We start from the raw sequence: 17,046 nt of genomic DNA on the forward strand, positions 1-17,046 counted from the left end.
GGGGGATGGGGAAAAAAAACTCTATGAACCAAACACAGAAGCAAAACCTAAATAGATTTCCCAACTTTTTTTTTTTAAGTTTTCTCCCAAATTTACCAGCTGAAAATTTGAACTGGGCTTTTCTGTTTAATTAAGGGTTTAGAATAGACGTGGATGCAGGTGGTATTTTGGTTGGTAGTATGTGGTGATAATTATTGTTGCCATAGCTACCCGAAAACTGTTCAACAGAATATCACTTCATGTTGCAACTTCAAATAAAGGCTGTAAAAGTTCTATGCTTCTTACATAGATTTCACTTAAAGGAAAAAGTCTGCTATATTCAGGCTGGAATCTGTTTCGTTGTCTGTCTCCGAAAATATGGCTCAGTGTTCAAAACAGGTCAATTCTGGGTTAAGTAAATTTTATTAATAGGTTTAAACTGAGTTCAGCTACCTCCTTCCACAGACTTGGCTTACACTACACTAATTGATAGCAACTTAGCAAACTGAGATATAGTAAGGTGATTTATTATGGTAAATATTTAATGAAGTTTCAGGCTTCTAACTCTTCTCAAAGAGCCCTGCCTCTATATAAAGCGCATATAATGTGCCAACCTTTGATTCAGAAAAAAAAAAGCCCAAAAAACTAAAAGCCAAAATCTGTAAAAGCTTCACATACAATCCCATGTATTTCAAGAAAGCTCAGAGGCATTTTATCAAATTTTGCTTCCATTAATCTGCCTTGGGATAGCCTGGGCTGGGTTCCATGTGGTTAATTCAATGTGAAATGGCAATTCCACTTCTCAAAATGTATTATCTTTAAGACAGTGAGAAGTTTGGTATGATTCCTCAGCCCTCTAACCCACATGTAGATTTCCGTAAATTAGAACTAGATTTCTTTTCTAATTACCAGCCTGTTTCATTGGATCATTTCCCTATTCATTAGACCCTCTGAGCCTAAATTTTCTCATTTGTGTAAAGTGAAACTGTAATACCCACCTCCAAGTATTATGTTGAGGATTGAAAGTCAGTAGAGAAGAAAGTGATCAATACATTAAGTGCCATGCAAATAGAAGGTCTTATCATAAACACAAATGTTCTGATAAGCATTTGGAAAATCAGCTTTCCCCCAGATAATTTTGGTCCATGGTGTGAATCCTTGCCCTTGGTGAGGGTAGAACTCTTGGACAACAATTAAAGATAGGGAGTGAGATTTGTTTTTTTGTTTTCATGACATGGATTTCAAGGCCTTCACAGGTAGATGTAGTCTCTAACAAGGTTTAATTTTTACCTTTTCTAAACCAGCTCCAAACTCAAGAGACAGGAAGAATGGCCGTTGTTTGAATAAGAATCTGAAGCTGCACTATCTGAGAGGTATTCCCTTTTTTAAAATTAATTTTTACATTAAGGTATAATTGACATACAAAATTATTTATTTCAGGCATACAGCATAGTGATTTGATATTGAAATCATTGCCACAAAAAGTCAAGTTAACATCCATTGTGTACATACTTAAAAAGTTTTTCTTCTGCTGAGAACTATAAGATCTATTCTCTAAGCAACTTTTCAATACAGAATTGAGTATTATTAGCTATAGGCATCATGGTGTACTTTTATGGCCCCAGGATTTATTTTGTAATTAAAAGTTTGTACCTTTTGACCTCCTTCACTGGTTTTGCCCACCCCCCCACCCACCCCATGCCTCAGGCGGCCACCAATCTGTTCTCTATATATCAGTTTGTTGGGTTTTTTAATGATTTCATATGTAAGTGAGATCATTTAGTATTTGTCTTTCTCTGACATATTTCATTTAGCAAAATGCTCTCAAGATCCATCCATGTTGTTGCAACATCAAGATTTCCTTCTTTTTATGGCTAAATAATATTCCATTATATATATAACCACAATTTCTTTACCCATCTATCCATCAGTGGGCACTTAGGTTGTTTGCATGTCTTAGGTATTGTAAATAATGCTGTAATGAACGTGGAGGTGCCCATATCTTTGAGTTAGTGTTTTTGTTTGCTTTGAATAAAGAATGTAGAAGTGGAATTGCTGGGTCATATGTTTTATTTTCATTTTTTTTTTTAAGAAATCTCCATACTGTTTTCCTTAGTGGCTGCATCAGTTTACATTCTAACAGTACACCAGGATTCCTTTTTTCCCCCATATCCTTATCAAGACTTCTTTCTTGTCTTTTGGGTGATAGCTATTCTAGCAGGTGTGAGGGGATCATTGTGGCTTTGATTTGCATTTTCCTGGTGATTAGTGATGTTGAGCATCTTTCCATGTACCCATTGGCCACCTGTATGTTTTTAGAAAACTACTCTAATCCTCTACTCATTTTTAATCAGTTTTTTCTATTGAGTTCTCCATGTTCTTTATATATATATGATAAGTGAAGTGAAGTCACTCAGTCATGTCTGACTCTGCAACCCCATGGACCGTAACCTACCAGGCTCCTTTGTCCATGGGATTTTCCAGGCAAGAGTACTAGAGTGGGTTGCCATTTCCTTCTCCAGGGAATCTTCCTGACCCAGTGATCGAACTTGGATCTCCAGCATTGCAGGCAGATACTTTACCGTCTGAGCCACCAGTGAAGCCTCTATATATAGGATATTAACCCCTTATCAGATACATAATTTGCAAATTTTTTTTCCCATTTTGAAGGCTGTCTTTTCATTTTGTTGGTTTCCTTTGCCATGCAGGAGCTATTTAGTTTGATATAGACCAGTGTGAAGGGATTTCCTGCCTATGTTTATTTCTAGGGGTTTTATGGTTTCAGGTCTTATGTGTAAGTCTTTAATAACCCATTTTGACTTAATTTTTGTTGATGGTGTAAGATAGGGGTCCCATTTCATTCTTTTGCTTGTGGCTGTCCAGTTTTCCCAACACCATTTATTAAAGAGCTTGCATTTTCCTCCATTGTATATTCTTTGATCCTTTGTTGTAGATTAATTGATCATGTTTGTGTGGATTTAATTCTGAGTTCTTGAGTCTGTTCCATTTATCTATAAGTCTGTGTTTGTACCAATACCATGCTGTTTTGACTACTATAGCTTTGTGATATTAATAATATGAAATCATAGAGTGTGATGCCTCCAGCTTTGTTTTTCTTTCTCAGTCTTGCTTTGGCTATTAGGAGTCTCTTGTTAGTTCACACAAATTTTAAGATAGTTTTTATATGAAAAATACTGTTGGAATTTTGACAGGGACTGCATTGAATCTGTAGTTGTTTCTGGGTAGCAGGATAATTTTTAACAGTATTAAGTTACCCAGTCTATCAACATGGAATATTATTCCATTTGTTTGTTTATTTCTTTAGTGTCTTACAGTTTTCAGTATGCAGGTTTTTTATCCTCTTGGTTAAGTTTATTCCTAGATATTTTATTCTTTCAATGCCATTGTATTAATAAATTGGATTGTTTTCTTAATTCTTTCTGAGAGTTCATGGTTAGTGTATAGAAATTCATCAGATTTTTGTCTGTTGATTTTGTACTCTTCAGCTTTACTGAGTCCATTTATTCTAACCATTTTTGGAATATTTAGGTGTTTCTGTATATAACATCAATCATTAGCAAATAGTGATAGTGTTACTGCTTCCTTCCTGATTTGGATGCCTTTTTGAGGGTTTTTTAAGTGAGAGACTGGACAGTGTTTCTTTCCATTATCCTTTTGACATTATAACATCTTTTTGGTAGACTTAATTTCTCACATTAATTTTTAAAAGGGACTGCATGGCATATACTTATTTACCTTGAAATTAAAAATGAGCTCAAATTTGCGACCCCATGGACTATAGCCTACCAGGCTCCTCTGTCCATGGGGTTTTCCAGGCAATAGTACTGGAGTGGATTGCCATTTCCTTTTTCAGGGGATCTTTCCAACCCGGGGATTGAACCTGGGTCTCCTGCATTGTAGACAGATGCTTTACCGTCTGAGCCACCAGGGAATTTTTGACTTACCTTGAGAGCCCAAGGCATCACAAAAACATAAACTGAGATCATTTATTTGGAGGCTACAACAAGACTCGCTGGTAACTGAGAGCGGGTTGCAAAGTGATTGGCTGTGTGTACTAATGGATGATTGGGCTGCTTGTGCTGCGATTTCCTCAGCCCTGTTCAAGTGGAACAATCAGAGCTGGCTCAACTGATGCACACACATGGTTATATTACTCCCTGGAGAAAACAATTTCAGCTCCTGTGTGGCTGGTACAAAGTTCTCTTTATCATGTGATATGACTATTTTTGTTCAGTCACTAGGTTGTGTCCGACACTTTGCGACCCCATGGACTGTAGCACATCAGGCCTCCCTGTCCTTTCACTATCTCTTGGAGTTTGCTCAAATTCATGTCCATTGAGTTGGCATTGCTATCTAACCATCTCATCTTCTGCCACCCCCTTCTCCTCTTGTCCTCAACCTTTCCCAACATCAGGATCTTTTCCAATGAGTTGGCTCTTCGCATCAGGTGGCCAAAGTATTGGAGCTTCAGCATCAGTCCTTCCAATGCATATTCTGGGTAGATTTATAGCCTTTATTTACAGCTACATTATTAGTACTCCTCCTCCTAGTTTTATGTTAAATCAAAGAACAAGTCCTTGTGCAATTATGAATGAGATTTATAACGTGAAAATGTTACAGAAATGGATGCACTTCTAATTTTTCTTTTCATGTCAAGGTGATGGAGCATACTGGAGAGGTTTTAAATGGCATCTACATGCTCTGTGTATACTTTTTATAATGTTCAAGGTTTATAGTTCAGAGTTGCAGTGTTCAATATGGTAGCTATTAGCAACATGTGGTGGAGAAGGCAATGGCACCCCACTCTAGTACTCTTGCCTGGAAAGTCCCATGGACGGAGGAACCTGGTGGGCCGCAGTCCATGGGGTCACTAAGAGTCAGACAAGACTCAGCGACTTCGCTTTCACTTTTCACTTTCCTGCATTGGAGAAGGTAATGGCAACCCACTCCAATGTTCTTGCCTGGAGAATCCCAGGGACGGGGGAGCCTGGTGGGCTGACGTCTATGGGGTCGCACAGAGTTGGACACAACTGAAGCAACTTAGCAGCAGCAGCAGCAACATGTGGCTTAATTAACATCACTTACAATTAAAAATTCACTTCCTCAAGTCACACCTGCCATATTTCAAGTGCTTAGTAGCCACATGTGACCAATGGCTACTAGACTAAAGAGAGCAGAATCAAAACATTTCTGCCATCACAGAATATTCTATTGGCTAGTGCTTGGATAGAGAGAGTTGGGAGTATTTTTCTCCATGAAGCAATCTATGAGTTAGCCTAGGAAAAATGTCAAGAGCCTTTAGAATTTTATATCCTTGGAGGGAAATATAAAATATTCCATTTACTTGCTTCAAAATTAAGAATATGAGTCATAAAATTTTATTGAATAGCTACAACAAACTGTAAAATCTGAAACTCATTTCCTATTATAATAGTGTGCAGAGGGAAAGAGGTGAGGGACAGATGCAAACTCAGTCGTTTAGATGCCCACACATAGGCACTGCACTGGGACAGATGGGGGAGGAGAAGGCCCTAATGCAGAAAAGGGGGAGGAAATGTGAAGGGCAGGAAGCGGGGAAAGATAAATGGGAATCAGAGGTGAAGACACGGATTTCAGCTTTCACTAAGGGGAGTGTTGCCATAAGGTCACAGATCAGAGCTTAGTGTTGCTGGAGGTTTGTGCGTTCTCTCTTCTGCCTTGTGACTTACTTTTGATAGGTCTATTCTCTCAGCATTTGGAATGCTTTCAAGAGGGCCCCTTGGAGCAGCTGTTTTCACCCTGGACTGCAGAGTCCCAGAGGGATGGTTCCCAGGGCTGTAGCTGCAACAGTAGCTCTGAGAACTCAGAGGTGCAAATGATCAGCCCCCACCAGTCACTCAGGAACTTGGGGTGGGTCCCAGCCCTCTGTTGTAAGAAGCCCAGCAGGGATTTTCTTTCTTTTTTTTTTTTTTTAAAATATGGAACGCTTCACGAATTTCATTCGCATTCATGCTTAGGCTTCTTTTGCTGACTTACCATGAGAAAGGGAGGGTCTGTAAACTTGATTTTTTTTTTCTGGAGAGACACTTTCATCAAGTGCTCAAAAAAAAAAAATCTGATCCTGTTACCTGCTAAAAACTAAAAAAACATTCACTTATATTCTACAGTAGGAGGAGCAGAACCCTATGCTGAAGTCAAATTTATTCTTTTGTGCTCTGCATTCTAGCCACCAAGAACAGCCTGAGAACTCAGATGAAATCAAGCTGGGGACCACCTCAAGTTGGGGTCTGCCCTATTTCCCTTCTCTTTGAGAAATTTAACCTGATTTCCATTCTCTAAAAACTTATCTTAGAGCCTGGCTGTGAGATTTTAGAGTCAAGGTATGCAGGTGACTGACTTACGGATTGGATTAAGGCAGCCTTCAAAGAAGTAAAGCCCTTCCTTTGTGTCCATTCCCTACCTCAAGGACAGCCAGAGGCCTTCAAAAGATCTGAATGAGAAAGCCAGCCTTCCCCACCTGGCATATTGTATTACTTGTCTTGGGTGGACAGGGATTTTCTAGGTGTAATTAGTTAACATCTATTAAGCAAGGCCATTTATTAAGTACTGCACCCTGTGGGACCTTAATACAGTGTAATTGATGACAGCAGAGGCAGCATCTTTCAGTTGGTGCTGTCTCAGGGTAACTTGGTATTCTGTTCACTCTGTGGTGGCCTGAAGCTTATGGGGGTTTTTGTGCTTGAGGATATAATGCCTAATAGTGATCTCTTGGTTTTCCATTTGGAGAGTGATTGTGTGTACTCTGGTGGTTCAAGCAGCTGTTGTAATGGTGACTTATCCAGTTCAAGTTAATCCCAGCCCCGTGGGACTCTGGATCTTCAAAGGAGTGCTTAATCTGTGTGTGTGTGTGTGTGTGTGTGTGTAAAACAACTGGCTAAATGTAAGGAGTAGCTTCTCTATGTGACCAAGTATAGAGATTACCAAGCAGAATAAATGATGTCCTTTTCTTTTCTTTTTGCAGTTCATCTAACATTGTAATAGCTAATAACTATCTAGAACCTTTCTAGTAGGTAGTATTTACTGGTTATTAAGTGTGCCAAGTGTTGTGCTCAGTGTTACACAATTTCTTATTAAATCCTCATCCAGCCCCTAAATTAGATACATTGTTGTTCTCAGTTTATTGATGATGATGCTGGGTTTAGAGAAGGTCAGTAATTCTACAGCTATCACATGGCATATTTGTCAGTATAGGCCAAAAGCTATAACCATAACTCCAGTATGTCTGTGGGCTTAAGGTTCACTTTTTGCTCATATCCAGTCTCATGCAGGCTAGTGGGGATGGGGGAACAGTGGGAAATGGAATTCTAGTCCATGCAGCTGTCAGGCTTCCTTCCTTCATGTCTCCACCCTCTTCTGGCCCTTGGAAGGTCTTGATGGGCCAGGCTTGTAACGGGACCCATCACTTTTATTCCAGAACTTGATCACAAGGCCACACAGAACTGATAGAGGCTGAGGAATGCAGTCTAGACATGGGACTTGGGAAGAAGAGGAGAACGCAGAGATTGTTGAGTACTAGCAGCTTGTAAGCAGAAGGGTTGGCACCCAAACTCAGTTATCTAATTCAAAAGCCCTCTTGATTGTGAAGCCAAAACTGACATTTTTGCCCTGACTCCTTTATAAAAAAACCTGTGCAACATGTTTTGCAGTAATGGGGAAAAAATAAGATTACCTGTCTAGTTCTGATCCCCAGTGAATGGCGTCTTGCACATTACCTGTCAGACTGGACTCATCTAGCCAAAACTTTAGCCTTGTCTTGAGTAACAGTGACATGTGAAGAAATGATACAACCTTTGTGGATATGATAATCACATGAGAAAGATGCTATTTTTCTACCATAATCAGACTATTGGCAATTTTTTTGTTCTCGTTAATACACGTGCGCGCACACACACACACACACACAAACGTGTATACACACCTTCAAAGCATTCCTTCTGAAGTCTGACTGACTTGTATTTCATTGCAAGTAAATTTTTATTTTCTAAATGCCTTTGTCTTTCACTCTTATTTTGGATATCACATCAGTTCTGCCTTTCAAATTTATTTCTTCTCTTGATTAAATTTCCCAAGTATTTTATTTCATGCAGTAGTTGTGATTCTAAAGTTCTGTGTAAAAGAAATTTTCAGGTTGAATTAGTTCAGAAATCAGTGGAGGAGTTTGCTGTTTAAAGAGAAGCTCTTCATATTTTCCTTGGCTGAGTGAATAGCATCAGCACTTGAATCAAGTGAATAGTTGCTACATAATTTGTACATCATTATGAATAGCAGGGATTTCAAATTGACATGCTTTCCTGGGATCATACATTTAACAAATATGGAAAGTGGCTACATATAAGGCAATAGGGAGAGGTAGGGACTGTAGGTCAGTGGAAAATGGATTCCCCGCCTAAAGGTGTGCAAAGTCAAAATTAGTAAAATCGCTGTTCCAGTGAGAAAAATGCACATATGGGCTGAAAGGAGCCAATACACTTTGATATAATGCAGCATAATATAAGTTTCACACATTTGCTAAGATCAAAATACATATATTTTTTTGACCTTACTGCACAGCTTGTGGGATCTTAGTTGCCCAACCAGAAATTGAACCTGTGCCCTCTGAAGTGGAAGTGTGGAGCCCTAAGCTCTGGACTTCCAGGGAAGTCCCCCAAATATGTATTTGATCAGATTTAATAACTTCAACTATATAGAATGACCAAAGACCAAATTACTGTTGAAGAAAAAGTTCTGCCTAGGGATTTTCTACCCTTTTATAATCACTATCTAGTTTGTGGTGACTATCTGTATTTCCCTCTTCAAAAAGCATCCCCTCTTCCCAACACTTATTTGAAAAAAAAAAAAAGTGATATATTTAAAACATGGGGCTTGGAACAGGACCCATCAGCTTAATCCTAACTTTATCTCAGGAACAAATCCATTCTCGTAATACTTCCCTGTATGTTGGGTGGAGTAGTAAGTCTTCTGTGATGAGAGCATAGTGGAATCAAATGTAATTCGATGCACGATACTGGATGCTTGGGGCTGGTGCACTGGGAGGACCCAGAGGGATGGTATGGGGAGGGAGGAGGGAGGAGAATTCAGGATGGGGAACACATGTATACCTGTGGCGGATTCATTTTCATATTTGGCAAAACTAATACAATTATGTAAAGTTTAAAAATAAAATAAAATTAAAAAAAAACAAAAAACAAATGTAATTGGTAGTATTCAGACACTTTAACTTAGAAAACCAGTGATTTCAAGTGGTTTATGTAATGAAGACTCCAGTATTCACAGAAAACTTTGAAAATACACATTCTTCTCTCTGCCCAGGAGTAACTGGCTTAAATTTCATTAGCCTGAATGGAAGGAAAATAAAGTGGCTACTGAGTTAACAGATGGACAAGTTGGAAAGAAAGGATGTATTGCTGGTCTCATCTTCTGCTCTGGAATGTTGTTAATTGCAGAGACAACCTGATCTTTGTTGAGAACCAGGTCGTTCAACCTGGGTACACAGCCTGAAGTAATTGCTTTGGCAAATGTTTACTCTGTCCCAATGATAGAGGCCAGATAGCCTCTCTTTGCCTTTAAATTGAAAAGTATACAATATACTTTTTATCACTATGCAACACTATTAGGAACACTTGCCTCCTAGTGGCAGAACATTCTTTGACACTTAGAGGACACAAACTACTACCCATTAGATAGGTCCACCACCACACCAGTGAACTTCTAATCAACAGAGGTGGAGGTAATGGTGTCTCACAGCCTAAACATAGTGGTGGATCATATGCAGTGTGGAGAATGGAAAATTAAATTCAAGCTTTGTTACATTCTTTGAAATACAATGGATAAGAAAAACAAACTATTGCCAACTGAAATAAATGAATAGCTTTAAAAGTATCCACCTTAAAACATGAGTGATTTGGAGTTCTGGAGAACACATATCCTCATTTGGGAAACTTCTGGGTACCATCACTGAGATGTATTGAAAAGACATAAATCTGAATCTGATAGTCAACTGCTCAAGAAAAAAATTTAAGCAGAGTATACATGCATATATGGAGAAGGGCATGGCAACCCATTCCAGTATTCTTGCCTGGGGAACTCCGTGGAGCCTGGTGGGCTACAGTCCATGGGGTCATGAAGAGTGGGACATGACTGAGCAACTAACACATACATACATGTACACCATGACTTCACAGGTCTAAATGGATACCAGTCAGGCCTCCTTGACTTTTTGGCAAATTCAATAAGGAGACCTAAACCAATGACCCCTACAGTTCTGAATCTGACACATCTTAGAAGATTTTGAGAGAGCTGTTTAATATATTGTTGGTCATGGACCTCTATGGAAAGGAATATTACTGGTATGCCATAACATTTCTGTTGGATATTTCCATTCTGGGTTAGGCAGTGCAGGACTGTTCTAATACTCAGTGTTGACCAGACCCAAATGGCTTCTGTGATCAAGAAGAAATGGTATACATGGGAACTGACTTAGTCTGTCCCCACAGAGGTTTGTGCCTTCTAGACAAGCGCCATATCATATGTAAATAGAGGACCACTGGAGCCTTCCATGTCTCCTCCTCTTTAACGCCTCCCCCAAAATGACAATGACTCTGGAAAGGCAAGAGCTCACGTGGTTTACTGATGAGTCAACAAAGCATCTTCAGAGTGCATGGTATTAGAAGGCTGTGATCCCTCAAGTGAAAGAGGAGAGTGAAAAAGTTAGCTTAAAACTCAACATTCAGAAAACTAAGATCATGGCATCTGATCCCATCACTTCATGGAAAATAGATGGGGAAACAGTGGAAAAAGTGGCTGACTTTATTTTCATGGGCTCCAAAATCACTGCAGATGGTGACTGCAGGCATGAAATTAAAAGACGCTTACTCCTTGAAAGAAAAGCTTTGACCAACCTAGCAGCATATTACAAAGCAGAGACATTACTTTGCCAACAAAGGTCCATCTAGTCAAAGCTATGGTTTTTCCAGTAGTCATGTATGGATGTGAGCGTTGGACTATAAAGAAAGACAGGCCCCCACAGCAGGTTGGAAGGCAGGAAGTGCGAGTGGTCTTGCCAGTATAGTTGCTTATTTGAAATCTGTGAAGAGTGCACTTGTACATACAGGCCTTAGGCTGGGGGAAATAGTTCATTTAAGAGAGGCACCAGAAGCATGGCTCTGAATGCTTTCTTCACAATGGCATCCATGGCATACTGTGATATTACCACAGTAGAACTCTTAAGTGAAATGCATTTGGAAACCCTGTGGCTTTTCATATCTACATGGACACACAGATACTATCCCTCGGAGTTTTAATATTTGCCTGGGCATAGTTAGCAAGTATTAAGACTGGTGATGCCTGGCCCACAGCTGAGACCATTTTAACATGCATTCATTAATTCAGCAAGGAATTGTGGAGGTGCTTCGATGGGCAAGATGCTGCACTAAGCACTGTGGGGGGAGAAAGAGATGGATAATATCAGTCCTGCCCTCACAGAAATGCAATTCAATTAAGTTGCGGATCAGGGACTGGGCATGGGAAGAAGACACAGGCCACAAACACTATAATGTATACATCTCTCTTATTTGTTCTGTGACTGGAATAGAAGTATAAAAACTGGAAAGTTGAAAAGATGGTGAGATTTTAAAAAAAATTAAAAAAAAAAAAGAAAAGATGGTGAGAATGAAAAGGAGAGAGAATAACCAAAGAGGAGGGAGAAAATTAAGAGTTTATCTGGGTCTTGTAAGGGAGGTAGGAGTCCAAATAGGTGTGGATTTGGTGTCGAGGAGAGTGGTCAACATGCTGGGAGGTTTGGGAGAGGCCAGTTAGGAAGTGCCCAGAGAAGTGGCATGTCTGCCAAGACCAGAAGTTAAGAACTTTAATTATGTTTTGAAATAGAAATCAACAACAAAAATGTATACAGACACACAATTATCTCAACCATGTAAACATATCTGGACAAAGACTGGAAGGAAAAAAAAGGCCAAAATGTTGACAGTAGTTCTTTTTATGTGCAAGGATTTTGAGCGTGTGTTTTGTATTCTTCTCACTTGGTGAGCTGATGTGGACCTTGGCTTGATATGACTGTTAAGTGGAATAATGACAGTGGACAGGGGCATTTAGGGAAGAGTTTATATTCAACTCAGATAAATTGTGTCTGACGTTACATTTTTTCCTGTTAAAGTTGGAGATGTATCATTGTTGACATTGTTTTTTCTTTTAGAGAAAGAAGATTTAACTAAGATTGCATTGTAGTAAGCCTACATGGAGTGTATTGTCTTTTTCCTTTCCTGTTGTACTCTTCTCGATCCCCCTTACATGATGCCTGTAATGATACCCCTAAATGAATTTCCACTTTGTCTCAGAGTCTGTTCTCTGAGGGGTGCTGGGGAGGGACAGCTAGGCTAAGACACTGTGCCAGCCTTCCCACCTACAATCTCTCAAACAGGGCTGAGTTCACACTGTAACTATGACTTTTTAAAGCTTTATCCCTTCCCCCTTTTTAAATTGTTTTTGGCCATACCCACAGCATATAGAATCTTAGTTCCCCAACCAGGGATCAAACCCACACCCCTTGCATTGGAAGTGTGGTGTCCTAACCACTGAACCACCAGGGAAGTCACTACTATGACATTTTGATTGTGAAACCTACCCTTCCAGTAACATACGGTCTTCTGCTCATGATTCTAGGAATGACAAGCAAAGAGTCTGCATGGTTAGCACTGGAAGGGACCATCAAGCCATCAGCAAGTCCCAAAATGTTTGTACCCTGGAATCCACTTGAGGAGCTTCCAAAATGACTGATGCTTGCTTGTATCCCCCAGAGATTGTGTTGTAATTGGTTTGAAGTGTGCCTTGAGTGTTTACTTTAAAACATTCCCTGGGTAATTCTAGGGGAAACAACTTGGGAACCACCAGTCTAAAACAGGAATTGGCGAATTATGGCTTGGGGGGCCAAATCTGGTCCGTTGCCTGTCTGTCTTTGGATAACCTGCAAACTAGGAGTGGTTTTTACAATTCCAAATGGTTGAAAAAACAGAGCCCAGGGAGAATATTACTTGATGACAGCTCTCTCTAATCAGTGGTCCTACAAGACTAGCTCCTACGGAAAAGGACAGTGTGGTAACTGATTTTATGGTCACTATGTTTGATTGTCTACTAGCATGTCAGGTCAGACACTTAATGTTTAAAAGATGAGTAAAAGCAACCTACCCACATCCTTGCTTTTTCTTCGCAAAAACAGAAGCATAATTGAGTATGAGAAGAAAGAACAATAGCTCTTGCAAAGCTTTTGCAAAGCGAAAGGAGAGGAAGGAATTTTCCAGTGTGTTTCTTTTCAGATAGTCTTGTGTGTACATGTGCGGTTTAGCTGCAGCAGTGCTGGAAAGCATAGTTCTCTATGACAAAAGCATTACTGTGGATTTGTCTAGCTTCTCCCGGTGGAGGGGGGAGGGGTAGTAGATGGGTCGTCTTGAGAAAGTTAAATTTATGGTGGCCTATATTTGTTTCCTCTCATTTGTATGAATGAATTACCGGAACAGGCATGCAGTGTATTTGGCTTTGAACTGTATAGGCAGTGAAGTCATCCAAGCTGGGTGACAGGCTAACAGCCATGTGTTCAGTCATGTGGATTGAATGGATTGCATAGTTAGTTAAATGCCCCTGGAAACATTGCACGTTAGTTGACTGGTTCAAAGCCTCTTCTTTATTCCATGGCACCCTTCCATCTATAACACTCCTTATAAAAACTCTGAAAATAACAATACAATCCAGCTATAATCAGTGATCTATTCAGTATTTAATTCATACCTGTAGACCTAATCAGATGTAGTATGTGCTCATACTGGTGTACAGATGCATACACTGAAATGCAAATAGGCTTAAGGATTTGGTCAAAGGAAAAAGCCAAAACAGAAGTCTTCCCATTATACAGCTATGTACACAGTGCCCCTTCTCTCAGATGCTTCATTATTTTAATTCCAAAGTTCTCAGCGACCTTGCAAATAAATAAAGCCTATTGAATCCAAATTGAATCATCAACTTATGTGCAGTCAAATGAGCATGTGACATCAGTCTATAAATAAGTGACTGGCATTAGTGGATACAATAAAACTGGTAGGTTCAAATATGCTTAAAAACCTAACTCAGTGTGATCTCTGAATTTTGTGTACAAATGATTTCCTTGGAAGCCATGCTGTTTGTCTTTGATTCCACAGTCTGCTGGAGAAAGTGGCCTTGACTTTTAAAAAGGGGTTTTGGCTAAATATAGTCTAGCGTTAAATTTTAAATATCTTTTTCTTTTCTGAAAAGGATGAATGTTTCAAAGTGGTTTAAAAAATGAGAAATACTCCATCCCTGCTAACTTGATGACCTGATTTGGTCATCCGAATGTCATCTTTCTCTTCGATTCTTTGGTTTGGATTCTGGTTGACACTATTACAGTAACACTAAGTGTTCATGGTGCTTCTTTCTTCAAATCTGTGCCCCGGGTAGCATCGGACTGGATACATACACAATTAAGTGCGTGCTCAGTTGCTTCAGTCACGTCCCACTCTTTGCAACCCCATGGACTGTAGCCTGCCAGGCTCCTCTGTCCATGGAATTTCCCAGGCAAGAATACTGGAGTGGATTGTCATTTCCTTCTCTGGGGGGTCTTCCCACCCCAGGGATCAAACTTATGTCTCCTTCATTGCAGGTGGATTCTTTACAGCTTGACCCATCTGGGAAGCCCATTTGCATATAAATTGTATACTAGAGAACAGCAGGGACATAACCCAGATCCACAGAGTGTGAAGACTGTGACTTACAAAAGGCTATGATCCTGTCACAGCTAACCTTCTACTGCAGGCTTTCAGATCCCAGCCCATCTCACCTAGAGCCCAGGGACCTAACTGCCTGGCCCTGTGAAAAAGAAAGTGAAAGTGAGGTCACTCAGTCATGTCCAACCCTTTGCCACCCCATGGACTGTAGCCCGCCAGGCTCCTCCGTCCATGGGATTCTCCAGGGAAGAACACTGGAGTGGGTTGCCATTTCCTTCTCCAGGAAGTCTTCCTGACCCAGGGATAGAATCCAGGTCTCCCACATTGCAGGCAGACTCTTGACTGTCTGAGCCACCAGGGAATCCCTGGCCCTATAATCCTTTGATTTTTCGTTCTTCCACTTCTGCACCATGTTCTTTCCATTCCCAAGGATGAGTCTCAGTCCCTGACTGTAGTGGATGTTGTGGTGCTTAACATAGCTTCTCCCTTCAGGGTTAAGGCCCTCGTTCCTCATCTGGTGGTTGCTGGTGGTTGCTGATGTTTGCTGTCTTACTTCCTCCCTAGGTACTGTCCTTGGCTGATAGGCTCTGCCTCACCCAAGGCTATGTCCTTTGCCTACAGGTAGTCTTTAGCCAATGATTTGGTGGTTGACATAGAGTTACAAAGTTATGGCCTCCTTCCCTTGATTCTAGCCAATTGTGAAGGACTGTTTCAGCTCCAGTGTACCCCCATGGGACTGGCTGAGGCCTCTGTTGTGATAACATCACAGCTCAGCTTCTCCCTCTTCCTCTGGTATCCTTGGTGCTTCCACTGGTGCCATTTCTGAGAGCACTGCCTAGTGAAAGCTCCACACAAATCTGTCTGAAAGTCTGTTTTCAGAGGAACTGAACCTAAGACTTAAGAACACACATCTTTTCTCCAAATAATACAGAGTTCTCACCCTTCGGATGGGAACCAGTTCATATTTTCCTTATTTCGTATGTTTGGAAACTGAAATTTAGATTGCCAAGGTCATGGAACTAGTAAACAGCCAAACCAGATACCTCAAACCGAATCCCATGTTCTCATTTACCATCACATACTGCCTGCACACTTCTATCAAAAACTTGTTCTTCTCAAGCATATAGAAAAAAATAAAATAGAAACACACATACCCATCAGCCAGATTTGATGGTGTTACTGTTTTGCCATTCTTATTTCAAATCTCTTTTTTAAAGAAATAAAACATCACAGATACAGCTAAAACCCTCTCCCCTAGCCCTTTCTCTTCCATATTTTCCTGATATTTTTTGAAACAAGGAATCCATGAGTCAAATAACGAATATATATATGTAAAAATGATACTCTTGCTAATGAAGACTTTATTGCCTAGTTGGCCCACTGGCTAGATGCCAAAAAAAAAAAAACAAAAACGTATTTTAAATTTGAATAAATATATCTTGCTTAATCTTATATATTCAGCATGATTTGAGAGTGTTTTGCTAAGTGATTCTCCTTTACTCTCAAGTTTCATAACTACATTTATTTGAAGGAAATTAATCCCCATATGTTTCTAATTAATACATGCTTAACTACTCATCAGAATGTTTTGTATAGGCAATTGACTTGTGAAAAACCTTTTCCAGCTTTTATCCTTAATTTGAAGAGGCAGAATTTGTCATCAAGAAATAAAATTGAGCACTATTTGAATCGTGAACTTAAATATTAGAGTTCGAACTCATTTTCAACTCGAGAAAATGTTTCATTATTCCTTGCTCATTCATGCCTTCCTTTGGCCCTTTTCCTCCTCTTTTCTTCACCATTGTATTATTAGGAATTTGAATGTCAGGTAAAGCTTAACACTATTAGTGGCCTTTTGTTGCCTTTGACTACAATACTGTAATCACCAGAGACATCAAGAATTGAAGGATGAAAGCTCATTTATCCTAAGAAAGGGAGATGGGATTTGATGGTATTAAGCACAAAATGCATTTAGTATTTGTGTTTTGTGTCCCACCTGAGCATGTCAGGAATTGACATAGGGTCAAGGGTCTGTACTAGACTATGTGATAGTAAAGCTTGGGCAAGAATAATGTCCTGGAATCATAGTTAACCAATACTCTTCCATCTTACCAGGGACAATTGAGCCAAAGATAGCAATGGGACATTTGTCTTGGAGAGTCTTATGGAAAGGACTTATACAAATTGGGGAGTGGCAGAAATGCATTAGTGATACATAGAAGTCTGGTTTCAAATAATTGCCTGCTGACACATCACCCCAAGA

General features: G+C 39.9%; 1 long non-coding RNA gene across 8 annotated transcripts in view; it reads left to right on the forward strand.

Moving 5' to 3' along the window:
* The window catches only part of LOC129639356 (uncharacterized), an 81,551-nt gene that overhangs the window by 37,741 nt on the left and 26,764 nt on the right, over nucleotides 1-17,046 (forward strand). For 4 of the 8 annotated variants that reach the window (XR_008708350.1, XR_008708352.1, XR_008708353.1 and 1 more), the window contains exon 2: nucleotides 1,284-1,352. This is a non-coding gene — a long non-coding RNA (uncharacterized LOC129639356). Of the gene's footprint in view, nucleotides 1-1,283; nucleotides 1,353-6,205; nucleotides 7,419-7,453; nucleotides 9,179-9,348; nucleotides 9,920-12,714; nucleotides 13,164-17,046 lie in introns of those variants that run through there. The other 4 variants (XR_008708356.1, XR_008708355.1, XR_008708357.1 and 1 more) reach the window with 4 other exon arrangements.

The sequence above is a fragment of the Bubalus kerabau genome, chromosome X, assembly GCF_029407905.1.
Source record: "Bubalus kerabau isolate K-KA32 ecotype Philippines breed swamp buffalo chromosome X, PCC_UOA_SB_1v2, whole genome shotgun sequence".
Lineage (NCBI taxonomy): Eukaryota > Metazoa > Chordata > Mammalia > Artiodactyla > Bovidae > Bubalus > Bubalus kerabau.